Source organism: Urocitellus parryii, chromosome 6 (genome assembly GCF_045843805.1).
Source record: "Urocitellus parryii isolate mUroPar1 chromosome 6, mUroPar1.hap1, whole genome shotgun sequence".
In the NCBI taxonomy this organism is placed as follows: domain Eukaryota; kingdom Metazoa; phylum Chordata; class Mammalia; order Rodentia; family Sciuridae; genus Urocitellus; species Urocitellus parryii.
The window spans coordinates 188,030,311-188,036,310 of NC_135536.1; positions in this window are offsets into that span (position 1 = coordinate 188,030,311).

Genomic DNA, 6,000 nt, shown 5'->3' on the forward strand with positions numbered 1-6,000 from the left:
GCAGAAGAGAGGAAGATATACCAAGCCAATTGACAGCTCTTGTTGGAAAAATTGTACCACCGATGACATCATCAGCAAAAATACTCCAACACTACCACAAGTCGCTGCACCAACAGATAGTTCACAATGCATACAAGTGAGTTAAGCGGTTCAGTGATGGCTATTGCAGAGACTGTAGATTAGTTTTATCTTTGTCTTCACCGGCACAGGGATGAAGATAGGAATTCTGGCAATAATGGCTAAAGAAAAAATTATATAACATTCTAGAAGGTACTAAAAGAAAACAATTTTCTTAACAATTTACATTGTCTTCACTGGCACTGGATGAAGATAGAAATTCTGGCAATAATAGCTAAAGAAAACATTGTGTAACATTCCAGAAGGCACTAAAAGAAAACAATTTTCTTAACAATTTACATTATCTTCACTGGCACTGGGATGAAGATAGGAATTTTGGCAATAATGGTTAATATTAATAATTGTGTAACATTCTAGAAGGCACTAAAAGAAAACAATTTTCTTAACAATTTACATTATTTTGAAAAGAATTATTAAATATAATGAAAAGAATAGGTGAAAGTAAACAAACAGATCTGTTAACCTTCTTAACAGTTATTTACCCAATTTAAATTAAACCATTTAAATCACGTGAATAAAAAAAAATTTTGGATCCATTTTTTTTTTTTTTATGAGCGCTCAATCATATATGATATATGGACATATGTACATTCAAACATATAACACAAAACACAAGTGTGCACACATAATATAATACATACAACACATAACATAATAGTAAAGGCCTTATAACTTTTTACAGGTGAAATCTCCATTGCAATGTTTAAAAACTCTATAGTAAAAAAAAAAAATATATAGAACTGATCAGCAAAACATTAACCTAGGTCTATATGAGCTCAAAAAACAAAATAGAATAAAATAGATATTGAAAAAAGCATCCTGGTTCTGTTGCAGATGTAAGGATAGCCAAATTGGAGTTTTGGATATCAGCTGTTATGGATTTGAGCCAAATCATCTTCTTTTTGGTCTGTAGAAATTGCTTTAATTAATCTCTCTGGAATCCAAATCGGCTGCTGTTCTCCCTGTGGAAACACAAAAACAGGCCCCCGACTCCAGACAATCACTGGGTCAGGACTTTAGTTAATCTCTCCGGAATCCAAATCGGCTGCTGTTCTTCCTGTGGAAACACACAAACAGACCCCCGACTCCAGACAATTACTGGGTCAGGACCTTTCCATTGTCCTGTTAGAATATCTTTCCAAAGTACCTTGGGCTTATGTACATTTTTTGGACACATATGCCTTTCTGCAGCACTAAGTCCTGATGAATCTAAATTTAAAAAGTTTAGAGTAAAAAGGGTTATTTTAAGTTTATCTTTGGGGAATATATACCCCTTCCCAATTCCGTCTTTTTGCTTTAATAAGTACATTTTAATAGTTTGATGAGCTCTTTCAACTATGCCTTGTCCCTGTGGATTGTATGGGATTCCTGTTATATGAGTAATGCCAAATGATGAGCAAAATTGTTTAAAAGAAGTAGACGTATAACCAGGGGCATTATCTGTTTTTAACTGTTTTGGAATGCCCACAGTGGCAAAATTTTGTAAGCAATGAGCTATAACATCTTTAGTTTTTTCTCCGGCATGAAGGGAGCCCATCAAAAATCCAGAAGAAGTATCAACTGTAACATGCAAATATTTTAATTTTCCAAATTCTGGCAAGTGTGTGACGTCCATCTGCCAAATATGGTTAGGTATCAATCCTCTAGGATTGACTCCAAGATTAACTTGTGGTAAAAAGGTCACACAATTTTGACATTGTTTTATTATTTGTCTAGCTTGCTCCTTAGTTATTTTAAAACGCTTTTGTAAAGTATTAGCATTGACATGGAACCTTTTATGAAAATTTATAGCTTCTTCTAGTATAGAGAAAATATGTACGTCATGTGTAGTTTTATCTGCTAAATCATTGCCCAAACTAAGGGCTCCAGGCAATCCTGTATGTGCCCTGATATGTCCTATAAAGAATGGATCTTTTCTGTCCCAGATTAAACTTTGTATAGTGGAAAACAAAGAGAAAACAGTAGAAGAAGGCGAAATCCTACCAGCATCTTCAAGGGATACTATAGCATTAACTATATACTGACTATCAGAAAATAAATTAAATACAGAATCTTTAAACATCACAAAAGTTTGTAATACTGCATTAAGCTCTACCTTTTGAGCTGATTGTTTGGGTACTAAAAATGTAAAAGTTTGATCAGGTGTAACTATTGCTGCTGTACCATTATTTGACCCATCAGTGAATATATTTGGAGCATTCATGATAGGTGTTTTTCTTGTCATTTTTGGAAAAATTACAGGATGCAATGACCAAAAAGACAATAAAGGATTAGATGGTAAGTGGTTATCAAATGAAACATTAGATTTGCACATGATTATTGCCCAAGTATTTAACTCATTAGCTAATTCATCAATTTGATTCATAGTATATGGAGTAATAATTTTATTAGGAGAAATTCCAAACACTGCCTTTGCTGTTTTTATTCCTTTGAGTATTAATTGTCCTACAGCCTCAGGATACCTAGTAAGAATAGTGTTAGGAGAATAAGATAAATGTATCCATAATAATGGACCTTCTTGCCAAAATACTCCTGTAGGAATATTTTTTGTTGATAGTACAATAAATAATAAAGGCAAACTTATATCAATTCTATCCAAATGCATATTTTCCATATATGTTTCAATGATTTTTAATGCCTTTCTTGCTTCAGGCGTCAACATTCGGGGTGAATTTGGGTCTGATGGACCTTTTAGGATATCAAATAAAGGTCCCAATTCTCCTGTTGGAATACCTAGATAAGGCCTTATCCAATTTATGTCTCCTAATAACTTTTGAAAGTCATTAAGTGATTTGAGTTGATCTACTCGTATTTGAATTTTTGGTGGACGGACCATGGTTGAGGATAATAGAACTCCCAAATAATTAATTGGAAAATTTAATTGTACTTTATCTATTGCTATCTCTAGATTATAATTTTTTAATAAGTTTGTAAGTGTGGCATAACATTCTAGCAATGTGTTTTTAGCTCTGTGTGCTAATAATATGTCATCCATATAGTGAAATATTTGTAGCTCAGGATTTTGATTTCTAAGTGGCTGGATTACTTTGTTAACATAAATTTGACACATAGTTGGGCTGTTAGCCATCCCTTGAGGGAGTACTTTCCATTCATATCTCTGATCAGGACCTTCATGATTCAGTGCAGGGATAGTAAATGCAAAACGTGGACTATCCTCAGGATGAATTGGAATTGAAAAAAAACAATCTTTAATATCTATAACTAAAACATACCAAGTTTTTGGCAAAGCAGACAACTGAGGAATCCCTGATTGAGCAGGTCCCATAATGACCATTTCATTATTAATGGCTCTTAAATCTTGCAATAATCTCCATTTACCAGATTTCTTTTTGATGACAAAAATGGGAGTATTATGGGGAGATACAGAAGGTTGTATATGTCCTTCCACTAATTGTTGTTTGACCAGATCATGGGCTACTTGTATCTTTTCTTTAGTCAAGGGCCACTGAGGAACCCATACTGGTCTTTCTGATTTCCAGGTAATTTTTATTGTCTCAGTGGCCCTTTGTGAAAATCCAACCCATGTCTGTCTGTTCCTTGATTTATTTGTATTGGTGCTGCTATACCTTGTTCTTGTTTTTCTAATCTTTTTCCTTTCCTAAAACCTTGTCTAGCCATAATAGTGGGTGCATTTTGATTGATATTATTTGTTAATGTTAAACCTAATTGATCTAAGACATCTCGTCCCCATAAATTTACAGGAAGATGATCCAATACATATGGCTGTATAGTTCCTTCACATCCTTCAGGATCCTTCCAATCTAATACCATTGCACTTTTATCGGGATTATTCGCCACTCCTAGGCCTCGAAGCGTTTGAGTGGCTTGTTGTAATGGCCAATGTTTTGGCCATTCTTGACGAGAGATAATGCTAAGGTCTGCACCTGTATCCAGTAGCCCATTAAATTCATGACCTTGAATATTTAGTTTTAGCATGGGGCGAGAATCTAAATTTAAAGAAAGCATAGCCCAATCTACACCTGTGGAGCCTAATCCCTTGGAACCTCTTTCTACAACATGACTGGAAAATTTATCATGTAGGCTTGGTATTATTAGTAATTGTGCTATTCTATCTCCTGGTGAAATTACTGATATACCCTTTGGAGAACTGGCTATAATTTTTATTTCACCTTCATAATCGGGATCAATTACCCCAGGACTTATCAAAAGTCCTTTTAGAGTAGAAGAGCTGCGTCCCAATAATAAGCCTACTGTTCCTTTGGGAAGAGGTCCTTTCACCCCTGTGGGAATGATTTGAACTCCCATCTCTGGAGTTAGTACTGCTCTGGCAGAGGCGCAGATGTCCAACCCTGCGCTCCCTCTGGTTTGTCTGATGAGGGATCTGATGCCCTGGGCACTACCCTGATGGGGTTGCTGGGGTTGCTGGGTTCCTCCAGAGCTCCGTATATTTGTGGTTTGGGGCCCCGGAGCATTGGGGCCCCCTGTCCGTTTTTTGGCAACGGAGCCTGATGCCTTTGTCCACGATATTGTGGATAAAAACCTTGTCCTTGTTCGTTTTTTGATAATGGAGTACCCTCTATGGTGGTTTGAGAACGGCATTCATTAGCCCAATGTCTCCCTCTACGGCATCGTGGGCAAATACCCGGTATTCTATTCCTTTGATACCTAGTATTGTTAAACCCTCCTCCTATGGGGCAATTCCTTTTAAAATGTCCTGCTTGTTGACAATTGTAGCATGTTCTTTGCCTGGAATCTAAAGCCTGTTTTACTGCAGCTGCCACAATTTGCCCTTGTTCATTAATGTCTCTGGCATCTAAAGCCTGTTTTACTGCAGCTGCCACAATTTGCCCTTGTTCATTAATGTCTCTGGCATCTAAAGCCTGTTTTACTGCAGCTGCCATGACTTGCTCTTGTTCATTAATGTCTCTACACAATTTAATATATTTGTTTAAATCTTCCTGTTTCCATGGTCTAATGATATCTCTGCACCAACGATTCGCTTGGTCATAAGCCAGTTGTTTTATTAATGGCATTGCTTGTTCTGTATTCCCAAAAACTCTGGTAGCTGTTTGAATAAGCCTATCTACAAATTCAGCATAAGGTTCATTAGCTCCTTGTATTATCTTAGATAATTGACCTTGTAAACCTCCATGTCCTTGTAAAGTCTTCCATGCCTTAAGTGCATCTATAGCAATTTGTGCGTATACACCAGGATCATATGCAAGTTGTTGCTGCCGATCCTCATAAGGTCCCTTTCCTAACAACATATCTAGATTTCTCTGAGGATAACCAGCTGCTGCATTTCCCATAGCTGTCTCCTTGCAAAATTCCTCATTAGCAACCTTCCATAACAGGTATTGTCCTCCAGTTAGCACAGCTTTACACATATTAGCCCAATCTGCTGGCGTCATGTTTAAGTTGGTAATGGATTCGATCAAGCTTACAGTGAAGGGTGCTTGAGGACCATAGGTTGTTACAGCCTCTTTTAGCTCCTTCACTGTTTTGTAAAATAAACCCTGGTGAATTCGCTGCCCTCCTACCTCAAATACAGGGCATACTTGAGATCCTGTCTCAGGATCCCAACTATCAACTTCGGGGGTTGGGAGCCTCCTAGCATATGGAAGTGGTGCTGTTGGTTGGAGACTTTCACTCTCTAATAGAAAGATGTTATTAACAGTCTCCTGTTGTAACTTTTCCCCTGATGGCTTTTGCTGCTCTAAACTTCCTTCCTCTACCTTTGTCTGAACTGAAGGCTTTGGACTAAGCAAATCAGATACGTTCGCCCACAATGTCAATGTGCCAACTGGCAGAGTCCCTGGGTTGTACTTTTCTATTCTTTTTAAATCTTCACCATGATGGTTCCATTGTGATATATCTAAC